General features: G+C 39.1%; 1 protein-coding gene across 1 annotated transcript in view; it reads right to left on the bottom strand.

Annotated features, from left to right (window-relative positions):
- The window catches only part of ephb1 (EPH receptor B1), a 225,201-nt gene extending 207,245 nt beyond the window's left edge, over positions 1–17,956 (bottom strand). The window contains exon 1 of the mRNA XM_079876294.1: positions 17,629–17,956. The gene's annotated coding sequence lies outside the window, so the exon portion shown is untranslated. The remainder of the gene's footprint in view (positions 1–17,628) is intronic.
- Positions 17,957–20,573: the final 2,617 nt, after the last annotated feature.

Here is a 20,573-nt window from a genome sequence, read left to right as displayed (position 1 = left end):
TTCACACACAAAAAACAACAAAGAAAAATTCACACTGTATGATCGGCACAGACTCAGATTTTTTAGCTTCAGACTATTATTCCATCCAATCGGAGGATATCTCAAACATGTTTGATATTTTGAGCCGATATTAGAACACATATCAAAGTGTATGCCGCGTTGCAAATGAAACTGAAGCTGTATATCTACCAGTGTTACAATAAAATTCAATACAAAGGTAAATGATCCTGAACACGCATAACAGTGGCCTCAATATTTGACTCATCAGCACAGATAAAACAACTGCACCACTCACATCTAACTCATCTAACGTTGTAATCTGTAGCGTCCATACTGACTTTTGTTTTTTGTTCGTTTTTTATTAAGTAATTTGATGCTGGTAGTGAATTTTTACATGGGCAAACACCAGTGTTTCCCCTACAATGTATTAAGCAGCGGCGGATTTTCAGCGCCGCTGCAAAATCTTCACATGATCATCATCAGTATATCACAACATTCACTAAAAACACGTGAAACATGGCGACCGGCGGCGCTGCTAATGCGATGGCTCTGAATCCACTTGTTGACAAGAAAGGAGGAAAGAGCCACAAATGGAAATATTTTATGTCACGTTGCCATAAGGGGCTGTTCACATAGCGCGTTTTTTGCGTTTGCAAATTCGTTATTTCAAATGTGGGCGCGCGGCAAGCGCGCTCATAAGGGCCTGTTCACCATAGACTGTAAAAAATATGGACAAAGCGTCTGTGACGTCACCCATAGACTTTCTGCAGAACGGTTTTGAAGCCGTTTATGGGGGGTATGGGCGGCGCCATCTTGGAAAATCTTGGGAAATCCTAACCCCACCCACCTTCTGACGCAGCGCGCGTCACTCAGCTCGCTGTGCTACTCCGGTTATCTCTGTGTATATTTTAGGCAACGAAATATGTTATAAAACACCATACTAACTCTTTTCGTTTTCATTTAAAGAAATCTTAACATTATAGCCACACAAATGTGGTTCAGGCATCGCGTATTGATTATATTCACTGCATATAACGTTAGCCTATCTATAACTAAACGAAATATAAAACACAACCCTGCTTCTTTTCGTTTAAATATAATATAAAAATATTAAACATTTTAATATGGTCCAGGCAATATGTGCATTTGTACTAAACAACAGATTTTGCAGTAAACAACATATAGATCATCTTCGTTGTGTTAAAATTTAAAATGACAAAACTCAACCCAGTCTCTTTTTGTTAAATTTCAGTTTTATCAATATTAGCCATTATAAAAGTATAAGTAAAAGGTATAAGAAGCTATACAAATAAAGCAAACAATTCAGTCAAACACAAAGTCAGCGCTCGATCTAGTCTAACCATACAACGGTAAAGTTAAATAGGTTATAAAGTTATGAAATTTCCCCTCAGCCAAAACGATTGGCCAGGGAACAAATTATAGTTTCATGAGACCAAAAATTGCCCGTTAGATATACACAAGACAAATTATATCTCATGTTTAACCACTACAGAGACCTCAGGGTCAGCGGCGAACGACTAGCCGAGGAAAAGCTGTTCCAGGCGGGGTACATGCGCCGAGCGCCCGGTCATCATCGCTGGATCTCACAACTGGATAAAATTTTCATAAATCTTTAAATAAACCACAGATTTGAGCTTTAAATAACTACATTCTCGCCTGAAAAACTCTTAAAACTACATTTCATGATACAGAAACAGTAGTATTATATTTCAACTGTGTTAAAAAATGGCGCTTCTTATGTTGTCATTCTCCTTGGCGCAGCCTGAGCTGTCAATCAAGCTGTCAATCAAAGTTAACCACGCCCTTATTTGTCATACATTTTATATCTAAATATTATCTAAACTAACGAGTTAGAAAAAAATTCACTACCCTCGCCGTTGTCAGGCACTCGGAACCTATTGAAAAATACAATAAAAGTCCATGGGACCAACCTGTAAAAACATGAATTTATGCTGTGAAAACGGACATTTTAACATGGGGTCTATGGACATTTGCTCCCTTTTGGGACCTTCCCCTAGCGGATTTTCGATGTATTGCAGTTTTTCGCACTTCCGGGTAGGCTTCATTTTTCAGATGAAAATGTTGCCCCTTGCTGTTCACATATCGCGTCTTTTGCGCGCTCAAGTTCGTTATTTCAAATGTAGGCGCGCGGTATGCGCGCTCATAATAGAAGCGACAAGGCGTGCTCGTTTTCTCAGGCGCGCCTCTGTTCATGGTTGCATAGCAATATGTGATGCTATGTGTGATATGTGATGCTCTTTTTTTTTGTGCTTATGGTAAATCTTTGATTAATAAAAAGTTAAAAACGAACATCATGTAATAATATTTCACAATATTAGGCTACAAATACAAAATAAAAACATGAATAATCCTGTCTTAATCCTGTTTCTGACCAGTTCAAGGTACGTGCTGCAATAATCATGCCTTCTGTTGATGGTATGTCAAATTTCTCAAAATGTCCATTTCTATCCACAAAACTTGCCAGAAGTCATGGTTTAAGGGGTTATTTGCAAAAAAAAAATCTTCCGGGGGTGCATGCCGGACCCCCGAGCGCGGCTTGGTAACAACCTCCGGCACGTAACAGCACCGCTGCTGGAAAAATTTATAGGGGAAACACTGAACACCGCTCACATTTTCTTCATAAAACAAAAAAATCTAGCTTCAAATGTCAGGAACGAAGAAAAATAATCCTAGAAAAAAATAAATAAATAAATAAATAAATCAAGGAGAGACAGAGAGAGAGCGCAAAAAAGAAGAGAACGACTCCAGAAACTCTCTAAGAGACTGGGCTGTGTCTGATATTTATGTGGAGATAGTGTGAACGTCTTGCTGCTTGGACACACCAGTGGGGCTGACCCCCCCGCTCCAACACCCCATTAATTTACCTCGCCAATGTTGCACATCGCCATGGGAACCTCATTACCACACTCCCGCACTCTCCAGTCAGCGCCTTTGCTGAGCAGATTCAGTAGCTTTTCAGAAAACAGAGGATGAAAAAAATGGAGAGAGAGAGAGAGAGAGAAAGAGAGAGAGACACTGGCAGGAGCGAAATCAGCTTTCACCTCCAGTGTAGAGGGAGTTGGAGAATAACAACGAGTGAAGCTCAGATCAAAAGACAGCAGTTTTAATAACTTTCAGCCGAGAGGACGGACATGGCAACAGCTTGGGAAAAAAAAGGAGGAATATAAGAGGATGCGAGATACAGATAATGATCTGAGCGAACGCTGGCCCCATTAGACTGCGAGACGGTTTGTGTGTGTGTCCACCTGTCTGTGGACGTCAGGCAGCCACCGCTGTGCCGCTTGTTAGAACATGGAAGTTGGTGTCTCAGGGGAAGTACTTGAGCCGGAGGTGGAATTTCTCAGACATCTTTCGCTCTTGTTCTCCATCCTTCATTTCGGTCTCACCCCATCTCCTGCCGTGACACTTTCATATTCAGATAAGCCAGGAACAATGGTGCACATGCCTGATTGAAGCATCGCGCACATACGCCTCATCACACCGCCTTGTTAGACCGACCAGGGAGGCAGACGAGACAAAGGGACCAACGTCCCACTGTGGGAAATTATCTCAGAGTTTGAATCAATGCAGCAGAAATGGCTGCTGGGGATCTTGCTTTTCGTTTAAGGCAACGGATGACTGTCACCACTGCATCATTCTGTTTATTAGAGTGATGACATTTAAACAGTTTGGATATTTGTTTATTTTAGATAACTGATCCTATCCTCAACCACTTTTTCACTTCCCAACATAGACAGGAGTTGTTTTTTTGCACTAGTGCAATAAAATTTATAGATAAAAAAGATGCACGCTGAGTCCGAAATCACGTGCTGTTTGAGTAGGTACCACATTTGAATTTATGTCGCGACTGTTAAAAAATGCACCCTAGTATGAATGAGTGTGATAGTGTGAATGAAATTCGGATGTACTACATCTGTCATGTTGTTACTGTCACATGTCCTACCAGCATCAGTTGCGTCGCTTTACTTCTATTCATAAATCCTCTCCCGTGGCCTAATGGGACAGTAAAGTGTCCATCAAATGCACACTTCAGAATCCTGACGGATGTAGTAGGTTTTCCGGGGACTTTTTGCTAATTGTTTTTTTGAATGTGTATTTGGACATACTAATCTTTTGGCGTATTGTTGTTGTTTTTTTGCATTCTAAATAGTAGGAAAGTATTCGATTTTGGACGCAGAGGAAGAGTGCAACAGTGCCCGCCTAATTTTTCAGTGGCCTTGGTTGGGAATTGGTAAGAATTTTTCCTGTAGGGATTTTTAAAAAGACGTCATTAAAGAGTTATAAGCCATACACCAAACCAAAAGCTTAGAATCACAACATTACATTATCTGTTTGAAGCAAAACATATTTGAAAATCAGGGGAAATGCATGCACACACTGGCTTTAATGAGGGAAAGAACTTCTGTCCCATGAGGCATTGAGGCATTGCAAATGACAATCAAATTAAAAACAATGGAGAGCAATGGAGAAATATGAAACTATTGATTTAAAAATATAGATTATACTAAAGCGATTTATTTTACATTTATGCAAATATGGCTAAAATGGCAAAAAATACTAAAATAAAAATAAAGCTAAAAAGTAGTATTGAGAATTAAAATTAATGTAAATAAATTACTAAAACTAAAATAAAAAATAAAGCTAATATTAATAAATACTAGGCTATATATATATATATATATATAATACTAAAATAACAGAATATAATCGAATATAATCGAATATAATCGAATAGAATAGAATAGAATAGAATAGAATAGAATAGAATAGAATAGAATAGAATAGAATACAAAATAAAGAAAATCAAGCAACTGGCAAACTGTCCATTCACATTTATTTTTTATCATATTACACCTGAAGATTTAATTAATTCCTCTGCTAATTCCATCTCATTTTCCCCAAAGTCTGTTTAGCAGTGACTCCCTCTTAATGAACATTTTTTAACGAGTGAACGACTGCAATTGTCCAGATAATCCATGCAAACAGATTCTGTTTAACAACTGTGACCACTTTTAGATGCACACTGGTGCTTTGGCTCCTGTTTGGCTGAAGCAGGATACTAACCTGACTTTATGGTCACTCACCGACCACCCACTCGCCGCATAGAAACTACTGCTGTAAAAGTGAACAGATTTGTGTCTAGATACGAGCGAGAGTGCCAATGGGCATGAAATCCACAGCCCCCTGAGATGATATAAGATCAGCGTCATAAAAGCCCAGATGGCTGATAGCCTGTGGCAGACCTGCAGGACTATAGATGGCCATTCCACTATGGCCAATTATAGCAATCGCAACGTCTCTCAGGAAAAATGAATGGCTCGGAGCGGGCAAAGCTGAAAAATGGTGTGTCTGCATGTGGGTTTGTTTCTAAACAACTTAAACTGACTGTTTGAAAAATAGGAGGAGTATACACCAATGCATCAAAAGATGAATGCATAGGAAACGGCCTCAAAGTGTATTCCGTAAATTACTAGAATGATCTTGATCTGTGTGGTGGATCTCCACGATCCCCAACTAGACTATATGATCTTCTGGCTAGCTTTGTTGTTGTTGTTTTTTGATTTATTATTAGGCTTACAGGAAGTTGAATAATTAATGTCATTGAGTCGCTGGTTCCTGCATAGCGAATTAAAATCCCCCTATTATAGGGGAACGTCCTCTTAAAGTTAAACTGTCATTTTTTTTTTTTTTTCAGATGTTCTTCTTATCAGTGTAATTCATGAGGAAAAAAGTAATGGAAATATCATATAGTATTCATATGTGTGTGTGTGTGTGTGTGTATCTGTGTGTATATGTGTGTGTGTGTATATATATATATATATGTGTATGAATACTATATATTTCCATTACTTTTTTTCCATAAATACAGTACATACATACACACACACAATATATGACTACTGAATAAATATAGTTGTGCAGCTTAATATTTTTGGGGAAAATCGGACACTTTGATAAATAGAAAGTTTAAAAAATAGCATTTATTTAAAATGCAAATTTTCCTCTTTTTTTTTTTTTTTAGTTCAACAACTACAAGAAAGTATATTTTAAGTCTGTTACATTTCTAACTTTTGCATTTCCAAAATTACCAGATTTTTACAGGTAAAGTGAGCAAGCCTATCTTTTTCTCTTTCTATGAAATTATCCATCCAACCTACAAGCATTCCCATCAGTCAGTTTGTAATCAAAAAAAGCTCATGCAGGCAATAGAATCAAGGTGTTGGGGTCGACCACATGGGCAAAAGCTGCTAATTAATCTGCTATAATGATGAGGCAGCAGCCGCTCTGGCTGGAAGCCATGCTCACCTCAATAGCACACCGCAGTCCAGACACCCCCAATCTGGCAACCTGCTGTATTTAGGGCCAAGTCGCCTATTTCCCATCACCCTGCATGCCTAGAAATCAATACTTAATTACCTTCAAGCCCTCCCTTTTCAGAAACACACACACACTGGCCGGAATAGAAAAATCAACGTATACAGGAAGCTATAACACAAAAACACATACAGAAGAATAAAGCCACCCCACAACCATCCATTTGAACATTCAGGATCTCTTTGCCTCGTTTTCTTTTATTTCTTTCAACTCTTTCATCCTTTCCTGCACGGCCGTTTTCTGCCTAAGCTGGAGATTACATTTATGGCGAGAGCACAGTGAAATATGGGTTTGTGATGATTCTGCATAGGCAAAGAGGTCATAACTCAGTCTTAATGAGAGAGAAAGAGAGCAAGAGGAGGCCCAATCAACTGCACTGCCTCTGCATTGCCTCTTCACACATCAGAGATATTACCCTGACAGCCACAGTAAAAATAACACCTGACAAACTGCTTTTTGATGAAATATTAATGATCTAATAACATTAGTCAGCCCTCCCGCTGACCCGAACCTTGATTTTCTGAGGTGAGCTGATTGCGTGTGGTGAGCAGTTTAAAATCAGTGAAGTTGAGGCGGAAACGTCATGTTCAGTCACACGGTACTGGTGATACATGATGCAGAAAACACTGTGTCATGTACAGGATGTTGAATTCCCCACGCTAATTATGTTTTTTTTGTTTTGTTATTTTCTCTCATTAAAGTGGAAGCACTATGTTTATTGCTAACATTTAGGGCTAAGGATCTGAATGAATCCTAAAGCCCCGTTCACACCAATAACTGCAAAGATAAAGATAGCTAACTATATTAGCGTCCATACCAGCGGACAATGTCATTCTGCTTATTCGAAGTGCGTGCTTGTCTGTCACTTGAAAGGCTCGAACTTGTAACAGCAGGATGGATTCTGATTGTCTGTCAATGTTTTTATCATTTATTAGCTGGATAAAATCGCTCTGAAATTGTGAATTTAGGCATTACAATATAATGTACAGTATTTAAAAAATGAGATTTTAATTAGATTACATTTGACAGTGTTATTAAATAGTTGTTTTTAAAGATTAACTTTGCATTGGACGATGGTAAACTTAAATGTAAAAAATAATGTTTTATTGTTGAATAATGTTTAATGTTGAATTAAATATCCAATATTGACAGATACTAATAAATTAAAATGTCTAATATCTGCTGATAATTATGACACAGTACTGGTATTGTACATCCCTATAGAGTGCAACAGTCGGTGTCCGGAAATTAAAATTACATTCATTTTCTCAATAGGGAAATTGATTTTGAATGGTAGGCCTAACTTGTAAACCTTTAAAAACAGACTTGCTGTGAGCTACGAGGTTGTTAATTGATGGTATTTGCTCCTGCTGAAGATGTCATCCCTCATTATTTCAGCTTATTTTTAAAATAATCGTGTTTAACAGAGGAATTCCTGGTAAAAAAACTACATTACCCATGATGCTGTACAGAAAATTACACCAATCAGAGAGTTGAGAAAAGCAACAAGCCAAAAGATCTTGTTAGCTCCGCCCACTCACATGAAGCACTGCGAATAGCGTAATCTAGTTGATCTCTCTACACTCTCAAAATACTTAAATATTTGTATATATTTTGCAATAAACAGTTAAAATATATTGTTTTTATATAATCAACATTTGTAGGCTAAATGAGTAGTTTTATGATTCTCCATCATTTTTAATTAGATTATGCGGTTCACAATGCTTCGTGGGATTGTAGTTCTTTCCCTTACTAAAGCCGTTAAGTACACAGTCTTGTACCTTTGTATTTTCGTCTGATTTTCAAGTACTTTTTGCTTCAAATCAAAGTTTGCAATGTTATGATTCACCTTGTAGCTGATTGGCATGGTTCATGGCTTATAAGTCTTTAACAAAGACTTTTTTTAAATCCCTATGGGGAAAAATTATTTCTGGAACCAGCGCCGCTGAAAAAGGGGCGGGTGCTAATGCACTCTATTGGCAAACACATACCAAAACCCTGGCAACCAAACACAACACCCTAGCAACCAGACACCAAAGCCCTGACACTAGCATCATGCTATCACGTAAATGCCAATTGATTTTCTTCAGAAAAAAAGTTCTCTTATTTTTTGCTTTTTCATAGAATAGCCTAGTATAAAAAGAGGACAGAAAAGGACATTGCAAGCTGGACTTGAACTTGCACTGTCTGTGTGAGCGCTAAATATGTGTATAAAAATAAACTGACTTGAGACCGTGATGACTTGAAAGACTGTCAACAAACTCAAAATGCAGCACCAAGTTACTGGTAATATTCTGGAACAAAAGCTTGTTTTTGCTTCAATAACAACCATAAAAAGAATATGTTAACAGCTCAATGGCTGAAAAAGTTTCTGGGAGAGTGACTGAGAACTCTAAAATCAACCCAGCAGCCCCTTCATCTCTCTCCGCCCCAGTGTTCCTGTGCCTCATGGACTAATCCAGGGGCTCGAGAGGTGAAATTAAACCATTATGGCAGAGCACTGGAAGCAGCTTTCATTAAGAGAGTAATAAATGAGCTGCTTTGTTTCTCAGGCTCCTTAAACTCAAGCCCGTCTTTCATAGATCCAGATCTTTACAGCCTCTCCGTCTGCAACCCAAACACAGACATGGACTCGGGTTTCACCTCTGTTTGGAGAGGCGGAAAGTGGGGGGTAGCAAATGAAAAGACGACGGGAAAAAAAAGACCAACAAACTGAACAACTGCATCGATTTAACCGAGTATACAGCGGGAGATGGAGAGTGAACAGAACCAATTATTGGCTGCGCTCTGGGCAGGAAGCAGAACTCTCTGTTGCTGCCTGTGCCGTCTCAAGTTTTAATTAAAACGCCTCTTTCCTTTCAAAAAAATGACAGTGCAGGGAAAGAAAGAAGACAATGAGAAAAAACAGTCCCAGTCAAAACAGACCCCACGACGACAACAGGCTTTTGTGAGGTGCTGGGGGAAGTTTGGGAGTTTAAAGTTTACTTGAAAATTTAAATTCTGTCATCAATTACTCTCCCTCATGGTGTCCCAAACCTTGATGCAGGGCACATAATGATGGCTTCTCACATTATACAACCATTCTTTGTCGTTATGCTAGAGTAAATATGCCACCAAGCTATCTACAGTACATTTACTCATTTTGCAGATGCTTCTGTCCAAAGCAACTTACGAAGGCAACAATGATTTATATAGAGAAAGTGTTATCCGAAGCAAACACCAGCTGATCTGTGATAGTCTTGAAGCATCAGTTAGAATAGGTTGAAAATCATAAACAAATCAGTAACGTTTTACACCATATGGCATCATCTCCCAGACAAAGTAGAGCCGCCGCTGTAAAATTTTCAGCTAGTATTATACATAAAAACACACTACCATTCAAAGGTTTGCACTGCAGTCAGTAAGGCAGGACTTGAGCTTAACTTTTTTGCTCACCAGCCACTGTGGCTGCATCAAGTTACTATCCACTCAGCATTTTCACTGGCCACAATTTTGACATCGTTACCATAGGGAAAAATTGCCATATAGATATTTTTAATATTATCTCATCATTTGGCAGCCGGTATATTAGGCTGCTGTCACTTTAAGACCTGACGCACGGACCCATTACACTGTTTTATATAGCCAATATACTTGTCTTTATGTCCGCACACTTTGGGTGTGAGCAAAAAGTCTGGCGCAATCCCTCGCCGAAATTAACGACCTGTAACACCAACAATATTCATCCAGAGCAAATGAAAAGATTGAGTAAAGGGACGATGGTTTGTGTGTCAACTTGCTGGCGGGAGAGATTAAAGAGCGAGAACGCGCAGCTGGTATTGTGTAACCTGCGGAAGTGTTTCAGATATTTCAGAATTGGTATCGAAAAATTATTATTTTTGACTACTCTACATTGCACATAGTTTGTTATTTCAGATGCCTTTTTAAAAGACTACAGTTGAAAAATGTATGTTAAATAAAACGTGGCTAGGAGTGACTGCATTACATGCCACGACTGAAATCCAGCGGCATTTGGCGGGTTGGCGGGTGTTAAAGGGATAGTTCGGCCAAAAATGAAAATTAGCCCATGCTTTACTCACCCTGAAGCCATCCTAGGTGTATATGACATTCTTCTTTCAGACAAATACAATCAGAGTTAAAAAATGTCCTGGCTATATACAGTAGGACCTAAAGTCAATGGGTATATTCTTTTGGAAGTCCATCAAAGTGCATCAATCTGTGATAAAAGTTTTCGAAGCGGCTCTGCGGGGGTTAATAAAGGCCTTCTGAAGCGAAGCGATGAGTCTGTGTAAGAAAAATATCCATATTTAAAACTTTATCGACTAAAATAACTAGCTTACGGCAGACGGCTGTACGCAAGTCGACCTACGCCAAAAGCGCATCAATCATTTTTTGGGTGAACTATCCCTTTAAGTAGGCCTGAAGCTTGGCCTTAACAACCTTTGGAAACATACCACAATAATCAATTCACCCTGCCACAATCTCTCCTCCGGACACACTGGGGAGGATCCCATATCTGCTGACGGGGCCACTTTCCCAATGCGCCATTTGACCAGTCTCACACAGAGAAAGAGGAAGAGAAAAAAAATGGTGTTCTAGCTCTTTCTGCTGATTGCACTTACATATATTCGCTCTGCCCCCAACCAGGTGACTTTTAAATCATCCGATAAAATGTTTTTTGGAGGGTGGGGGTGGTGTTGTGTGACGCAGAACCATAAATCCAAATAGACAGCGCAGCACTTTCAGAGGGGACTGATTTTTATGGCTATTTTAAAGTCTAAACTCATGGTTCAGTGCGATAGAGTTGCACTGCTTTCCAGCTGTTTATTATAGTTCTTTAGCCCAACTTCTAAATGGATAACCTGATAATTGACACAAGATAATTATCTCCTAAGAACACAAACACGTCAATTATTGCATTAGATAACATTATCAAACCAAGTAGAATATTTTCTCATAACCAACTTAATTCTTCTAAGACAAGTTCGCAGTTACCTTTAATCAGCTGGTCCCAATGTGATTTTTGGGGACGTTCGCCATTCATCACAGTTCTAAATGTGTACAAACACTTGCCCGTTTGGTTTAACGAGGCCATTTCAGACCTCATTTGCCAATCTAGTGATGCTGAAAAAGCCACAGAGCGTGAAGTGAGACAGGAAAATCAGAAACCCATAAAAGACATGAAACCAGCAGGGCTTTGAGGTCTGCCTGTCCCACTGTGATGCTACACACCAACACACAAACACACACCCCATCCACCATCTGGCTGCCGTGTCTGGAGAGTCCAGAGAGAGATCTCGAAGGACCGAAGATGGTCTCGGTGAGCTGCATCACCCAGATGCCCTGAAGCAATTTATCAGGGTCCAAAACTGCAGCAGGAAGAGTGTGTGAGCACAAATACATAGATCGAAACACCTGGATACTTCAATCTGATTTATGACAACACAAACTACCCTGTTAGCTGGTCACCAGTATACAGTATGCTGTGTTTTGGATGCTGGTGTCACATCTTAACCAACAAAACTTCTTTGATTAACTAGCTTCATAGGCTAACTTTACTTGTGTGTTTTCATTCCAAAAAATAAATAAATAAATCTCACTCAAAAGTTGCATTTTATTATTAATGTCAAGGTGCAATAGCGCCACCTACTATGCTGGAGAGTCAACCAGATTGCTACTGGCACTTAATTAGTTAAGATATTATTGTATGTGTGGTATTAACAAAATCAACATCAATATCTAACATCTATCAGTTATCATCGATACCAGTATTTTGCGACACCCCTACACCAAACCATCACTAGCTTGCAAAAACCAACCAATTATTCATCTACTTCACATCAAGCCAGCATCAACCAGCCTGGATCAGCACTAACCAGCATAATCCAACCTGCACCATCATTAATGCTCAGCTTGACTAGCAATAAACAGTAAACCAGCCTGAATCTACATGAATTTTCAGCTAAAATCTTACGCAAAACTTAATTAGGCTAACCTACACAGGAGTCAGGACCATCACTATCCAACATGTAACTACCAAGATCAACACCAAAACAGCACAAAACTGCCTAGAACAGCACTGACCAGCATAATCCAACCTAGAAAGTCAAAAGTCAAATGACAGTCAAAACACACACACACACGTAATGAAAAGCAAACAGCTGTAGGCCTATTTCATTTAAAAATCATCAGGTCAGCACATCCATAAAACCACGGCGGCCCATTGGCCCTCACATTAATATTTAAAAGAGATTTAAATCTGTTCCTTCAGTCTTTTTGAGAAGGATTTCGACAAAAGGGGGGGGGGGGGACTCTTATCTCTTTCCATCACCTTTCTGAGCAAGCATTCATTTAGAGCGATCTCATTTGCAGGTGCATTAGTGCTTTTCACTCGCTGCTCTCTGAGTCTCAGACGCTGCTGACAGCGATATGGAAGATAGAGGAAACATGTAAAAGTCCTTTAACCCCTCTGTGCACAAAGATGACTCAGTCTTTTAATGATGAAGAGGTTCATCATCAACCGTACAAGAACAACTTCTTAGCGTCTGTATTGCTGCTTTTTCTTTAACCATATGCTAAAATACTTGATTCTGATTGGTCAATGGCAGCATTCTGAAAGAAGATCACATCACATGTATTTGCATAATGACTACTAAACTGAACTGTGTCTATAATTTTGAAGCAAATTAATATTAATCAATATTTCACACAAATGAATGTGTTACTTTAGAAAGTGGCATAGTAATAACTGAGATATTATTACAGTCAGCTGGTCACCATTGTAAAATAAGAGATGGATAGATGGAAGAAAAAGAACATGGTCATCCTAAATCTCAGCCAGCATGGCACAGCAAGAGAGGGATAAGATGAATTTGCATGCCATGGACAAGTAGAAAAAAAGAGAAAGGGAAATAGGAAAAGTGTGGTCAGCATCTGTAGCTCATTATTCACATCAGCTGCAGTAATTTCCAACACACAGATCTGTCCACCCTTAAATAAATTATGGGCACGTTGTGTGCATTTAGTCGACTGCATGATAGAGATTGATTGGAGAGAAAGCATGAATAAATCTTCACACAGACAAAAAACACACACATAAATGTCTGCATGCATTGTAACTAGGGTTGTCAGTAGATTTAGTCTAAATATTTACATGCAATTAATCAAACTATCAATCAAATCATTTCGATATATATATATATATATACATATACATACATATATATACATACATACATACATACATACATATATATATATATATATATATATATATATATATATATATGAACCTGTAATAATAATAATAATAATAATAATAATACATTTTTAATATATAATAATATATTGATGTAACTTTTACACTTTATTAATTTTTTAATAAAAAATTATAGCCTAATATATTATAATAAAAAAAATATTATACTAAGGCCTGGTTTCACAAACAAAGCTTAGATTAAGCCAGGAGTGGGTCTTAGAAAACTGACATATTTTAAAAGATGCCAGTGCAAGTTGCATTCAGTTAAAACAGCTCAAACATGCATTTTAGTCTGAGACTAGGCTTAAACCTGGTAGGAAACTATATAAATGTATTTACACATATCATTTAAATAAATATAATCGCAGCGGAATATTCATTTACTGACTATGTGACAGGTGATTTGAAGTCAAGCGTAGTACCATCTCCCTGCAATGTGTGTGGATAAACTTCACTGGGTTCCTTTGTCTCTGACAGAACAACGGTCAAGCGTTGGCTCAGTCTGAGGTGAAGTCATTTGATAAAAACTCTCTCTCACTGCAGCAGTTACGGAGGACAGAACGTGTGACTTCAGATCAGGCTTGTTTATTTGGGCCAGTGACGTGGGAACAAGGACTTTAGCCATGCACTTACTGACATGACCACACTCTAAGACATCTTTAAATGGTGAAGGCTTGAGCGATGGTTTGGATGTCTGAGAATGTTTGTGTGTGTTAGGAGTCTAGAGTGCTTCTATAACCTAGGCTATTTGATGTCGCCACTGAGAGAAAAATGTCAAAATGACAGCCCAATCGGACCAGCACTTAAAATCCTGACTGAGCAGTTAAATCCTCCTAAGCGCACATGAATGGCGAACAGATAAGAAAGCACACTAGAGTAAAGATGATCACGGCATTCTTCAAAATAAAGCTGATTTTTATAACCTGCATCAATCTCTAATCAACTCAACTGAAAATGTAAAACGTCGTTGATGATCCACACATCACAACACTGAGCCATATGTTTTTGGAGGTGACGGGTAAAAACGAGTACCCTGGTAATCCAGAGTTCTCGCGAGAGCACAAGTTGAATTTGCTCAGCGAGTTACTCTGGTGTCGAGTAATGATGCTCATTAAATATGCCCCTCTATCTGAGCTGCACCAATCACATCGGGTTATCTGATATAGGCGGGCCAGAGGCGAGATGACACCATTTGTTTGAAATGGCTTTGGCCGCTACAATGAAAGATTTAGACTTTTTCTCTAAAAGAGGAACAGAAGACGGCGCTCGAATCGTTCCTTTGCAAGAAGGGCGTTTTTGCTGTTTTGCCGACTGCATACGGTAAGAGTCTAATCTACCAGTTCGCTCCTCTGGTAGCAAAGCGATAACTTGTTGTGATTGGTCGTAGTGTTATCCAATTGCGTGCAGTGAGATTTTCAATTGCATGCTTGGTGCCGCCCCTCGAGCTTGCCGATTTTCATTAGTCGACGCCAGACCATTAATCTTTTAGATTTAGGTCTGGATTTCCAGGCTAAAAAACGAGTGCTTTGTGATTTCAAATGAAATTGTTTAATTTTTCAAATTCTGATAAAAGATTAAGCAGCAAATAATGTGCAAAGATGAATCATGAACAATAAGACCTAAAAGAAGAAAATCATGGGGTCAGTTTAGATTTCATTTTGACTTTAAATGAAGACCAAGACCAGAAGTTACAAAGACTGTGTATTAATGTACTTGGCTAACAGAATATTAATAAATAACAATTTTAAAAACAATATAATTATGGCCATCACCTTCTAACATTAGCTGATTTACACATTAGTAGTGTTTCAAAATTGCAAAGGCATGTCCGCATTCATAATTCATCAGGTTTATGGCGTTATTAGGCCCTGCTGGTGAACTGCGCTCACTGACGCATTGGAAACGTGTCAAAACGGAGTCACTTCACTTTCCACAAACCCAGATGGTCCCCCAGACCCTCATCTTCCACTCTCTCACACACACACACAGACACACAATTTGCTTTTTGTCTCCCTCCCCCATCTCTTTCATTCGCTCTCTCCGCTCTCTCATCCGACGCGCACATGGCTTTGACACATTGTTTGTGGTCATCGGGCTGGTTTGGCAATTAGTAGCCATAATCTGATCTGACTGATATAGGCTCAAGGAGAGTATAATACACACAAATCTACCACAGCAAACACACTTTAAACCACAAAGGCCAATTGCCTTTCAATTAGCCACTATAAGAAGGGATCACTAACCCCGTTCCCTCCATCTGTCGCCTTCAAACACACTTCAACCTGAACGTGGGGGGTGGGGGGGGGGAGAACTCTCCAAAATGAATTTCAACAACACTTTTGTCTGTTCTGAATGTCTGAAAAGTAAATCAGACACATTAGAGCTTGCGCAGACATCATTTAGTGCTGATTGGCTTGAGATGCAAAAAAAAAGCATGCATGCTTAGGCAAAGCGAGTTACCGAGCAGCAGAGGGTTGAAAATAAAACCGTGTCTGAATTGTGAACTACACACAGACTTGAGCAATACCTGTACGAGTGTTTTCAGACAGAAGGACAGGCAAACAGGTTGTGTGATGGATGGAATTGGATAGGCAGTGGAGATGGAAACAAATAGAGAATCCCTTCATGTTGGCTGTGTGTTCATTACTGATCTGGAGACCAATCTCACGACACACACACACACACACAGCATGCCGAACTGAACGTCTGATTTCTGGCGCGGCTGCAACAACCAGTCAACCACCATCTGTCAAATGCCAGACAAGGAGGGAGATTTTTTTTTTTTCTCCCTTTCTCATTTTTGTGGTGTTTCTGCTTGATTTTCAGAATAAATCATTGACGTGACCTGAATACAACACAATACTGGTCTTCATCTGTGTTCACAGAATTTAAATGTCCCTGAACAGGACACGTATGTCTATATACATGATGTATACTCATCCAATATGGGTTTGTCAATTAAATAGTTCACCTGAAAAAGAAAATGATCTATGTCGTTATTTATTTACCCTCATGCCATTCCAAACCTGTCTAGCTTTCTTTCTTCAGTCAGTGGAACACAAAAGGAGACGTGAGGCAGAATGACAGCCAACATCCACTTTCATTGTGTGGAAGAAAGACTGAGACTGTCAGTCTCTAACATTCTTCTTAACATCTCCTTTTGTGCCCCATAGAAGAAAGCAAGTCATACAGAATTTTGACTGTAAATAGAGTAAATGACAGAATAATCTGGGTGAACTATCCTGAATGTGTGGTTATATTATTTTCGCTTGCTTTTTAAATGTATCAAAGATTAAAGTGCATTATAAAAAGTCAGTTGATTCATTTTTACAGCCCAAAATCACACCAAACCAAATGATACCACCAGTTTCCAAAATATTCTCTCTTTTTTTTTTGTTTACCTCTAAGAAAACATTTAAATAGCCTAGATAAAATAATATAAAAATGACATGTCTAAGCCTTACAGATCATACTGCACATTCAATTACATCTTCAGTACACGTCTTAAGGTTACCAAATATCCTTTACGTTTACCCACACACTAGTATGTAGCTGGTTGACAATTTTGAACCAGCAACAAACCGGCTAGTCATAGCAGCTTCCCTTGGTCATAAAGGACATTAGCAAGTTGGTCCAAGATGGTCATTAACTGTTTTTTAGCTGGTCCAGAGCAGGTTAAGGAATAATGTTTTCTGGTTGCTCATACACTGACCTGCTATAAAACAGCTATTATGTTCTTTACCACAGTTACCATGTTAAAATCCAGCAGGGTTTAAGTAATCCAACCAGTTTCATTCATTCCTCAACATTCAGCACCACGACCATCCCGCTTCTGTGGAACCGCCACAGAAACTCCTTCTCAACTGCGTTGGAAGCCATAAAAATATGTTTCCATACTCAACTTAGTCCTCACGAATAAAGTCCAGCGCAATTTCCTGCTACGAGACATTTACCTGTCAAACCTGGAGCGCGCGACACACTCCACAGAGCGCGTCAAAAAGAGACAAACATCCACATATTTACCTTCCATCGCGAAAACGGCCGTTACAGCACACAAAGTCGTTATTAATCCCACAGTCATGGTAAAAGGCATTGGCCGCTGCCGCGGTGTCCACTTGATTTGGGAAAACCGGACGGCGTGGCGTGCGTAAAATCCGTCACTTGTCACGAAGGGTGATATTCCAGCGAGCGAGCGGCGTGGAGTCACATCGCAGGCAGTAGTAAAAGAGTGAGTGAGTGGATGCTGCCACGGACGCTGAGCGCCGAGACGAGAGCTTGGGAGACAACGGACACCCCCCCCCCCCCCAAAAAAAAGAAACCCCTTTAAAACGAATGGACCAATCAGAGACTGCAAACCGAAACCCACCAACCAATCACAGACATTTTCTCCTTTCAGCACGCATTGTTATTCAAAACAAAAACTTTTCAGTGATTCTCTATAAGGTGAGATACGTCTTCGGTTGGAAGGGAAATAGCGAACTCAGGTGGCCACAAGTGGAACTTCACAGTTCAGATTCAAAGGTGTAATCACTTCTCTCAAGTGCTTTTTTTATTTTGTTGTCTTTTGGTGCCACCTAAATCGCAAAAGATTAAATTAGACGCTTCTCTAAATCAGTCTTTAAATAGCTATCATCCAACACAATGTTGCTTTTTGACTTAAAAATCGTTTGCATGAAACCGAGTAGTAGGTGACTAACATATTTAAACTTATTTATAATATATAAAAGTAATTATATAAAAACATTTAATATGTTATGTATAATAATAATAAAGTTACATTTAAAACATAACGTACTGTACAAATAAATCTAGTTTTCTAGAAAGTATTACAAATCCACACAGAACTATCTGGATGTTGCTACTGTGGTAATGGACATTATAACAAAATTAAAAATGATCATGAACCTATTCTTTTTACTGATCATAATTCATGGCTATTTAGAGCAAGAATAAAGCATGTGTCCCTGGAACATAATTCAGGTCTAAACAGGTGAAAGGTATTTGTCTAAAGACAGATTTGGCTCTGGTTTGCGCCTCTCTCTTATGATTGATGGTTTTAGAATAAGCATTTGACATGAAACTTTATAAAAATGACACGGTCTGGGTTGCTCTTGCAACAGGTCTGTCAGGAGAAATAAATCAAATAGTTCCTTGTCTTTCTAATCATCTGGGCAAGCAGTAGTTGCAAATGATTTGAAAGCAATAGAAGTAGTAGGTCTGACATAAAACACAACGTCTTTCATCATCCTGCAAGACTCCAGCCCAAAGGTAGACAGCAAATTACGACTGAAGTAATCTGCAAAGTGAACGTGGGGTTTAAGTAAAAGGCAGACGATTGGAAGAGACATAGAAAGTGAGTCAGAGAGACCATGCGGTTGATACATTTAAGGGGAGGTTCTACAGGTGAACACATTCTCGCCTTTCCTTTCACTTTAATGGGATTAAAAGAAACTTTGAAGCAAATAAAAACAAGATTGTGACTTCACCTATCTAAGCTTCAAATATATAAAATATGAATAATAGTATTACATTTGCATATTATGTAACAAAATGTGCATATTTTCAAAATGATGTAGACCCAACAGAAAATGTCACAATTATTCTTCTTTTTTCATCTTCTGTTTGGTTTTAATATTAAGGCAAGATCAGTCAAAAGGTTATTTAGTGAAAAATGGCAAGAAAGATTCTAACAGATGCTCATGTAGAGGATAAGATAGGTAGGTAGGTAGGTAGGTAGGTAGGTAGGTAGGTAGGTAGGTAGGTAGGTAGGTAGGTAGGTAGGTAGGTAGGTAGGTAGGTAGGTAGGTAGGTAGGTAGGTAGGTAGGTAGGTAGGTAGGTAGGTAGGTAGGTAGGTAGGTAGGTAGGTGGGTGGGTGGGTAGGTGGGTGGGTGGGTGGGTGGGTGGATGGATGGATGGATGGATGGATGGATGGATGGATGGATGGATGGATGGGTGGGTGGGTAGATAGATGGGTGGGTGGGTGGGTAGATAGATAGATAGATAGATAGATAGATAGATAGATAGATAGATAGATAGATAGATAGATAGATAGATAGATAGATAGATAGATAGATAGATAGATAGATAGATAGATAGATAGATAGATAGATAGATAGATAGATAGATAGATAGATAGATCTTTTTTTCTTTAATTTAGACTTAAAACTAAACAGTTAAAGCAGATAGTATCACTGTTTTTAAGATAAGTTAAAAGCACAAATATTAAGTATTCATCAACATAAATCATCAGCATACTGTAGTTTGGTTACTTCTCCTCTAGAGCTAGCCTAAAAGGAAAACAGAAAAATCAAAGCAAAACCAAGACACCAGCCAAGCTAATACACTCCTAACCAGTCACCAACGTACCTGGGTAAAATTCCTTCTGAAAGCAAGTGTATGCTTCCTATACGAACCATGTCCCCTTAATTAACAATGCGAAATGTTTTGCTGTTAATTGGAGCTCTATTCATTAGCACATTGAGCTTAATAAGCAGAGGATGTAAATGAGTTGGAGCTGGCTGTGCGCAGTGGGCCACTGCTGGGGAACCGCTGTTCTCAAGCACTGACTTTACAAGACTAGAGCGAGACAAGAACAAAACCGACCTGTCAGGTGAGCACCACACACACACACACACACACACACAAATGTGTGCACCTTGAGGATTGTGTGATGTACGCTGCCAAACGGGTGTGCTTGTGCCTTTCCCAGTGCCAGCAGAGTTGTTCTGAGAACTGCGTGTGCATGCTGAAGCCGTCATTATCTTCATAAGGGCAGGAGGAAGACATTTGCATTCAAATTGGACTCTAATTGCCCTGCAAAGTCAGGGACATTTTATAATCATATTTATGCAAACAGCACACGTCACAGTGTCTACTCTCCCTCACTCCGTCCCCTTG

The sequence above is a fragment of the Squalius cephalus genome (assembly GCF_949319135.1).
Source record: "Squalius cephalus genome assembly, chromosome: 7".
In the NCBI taxonomy this organism is placed as follows: domain Eukaryota; kingdom Metazoa; phylum Chordata; class Actinopteri; order Cypriniformes; family Leuciscidae; genus Squalius; species Squalius cephalus.
The sequence above is the reverse complement of the archived record's forward strand: the minus strand, read 5'-3'. Positions and strand labels throughout refer to the sequence as shown.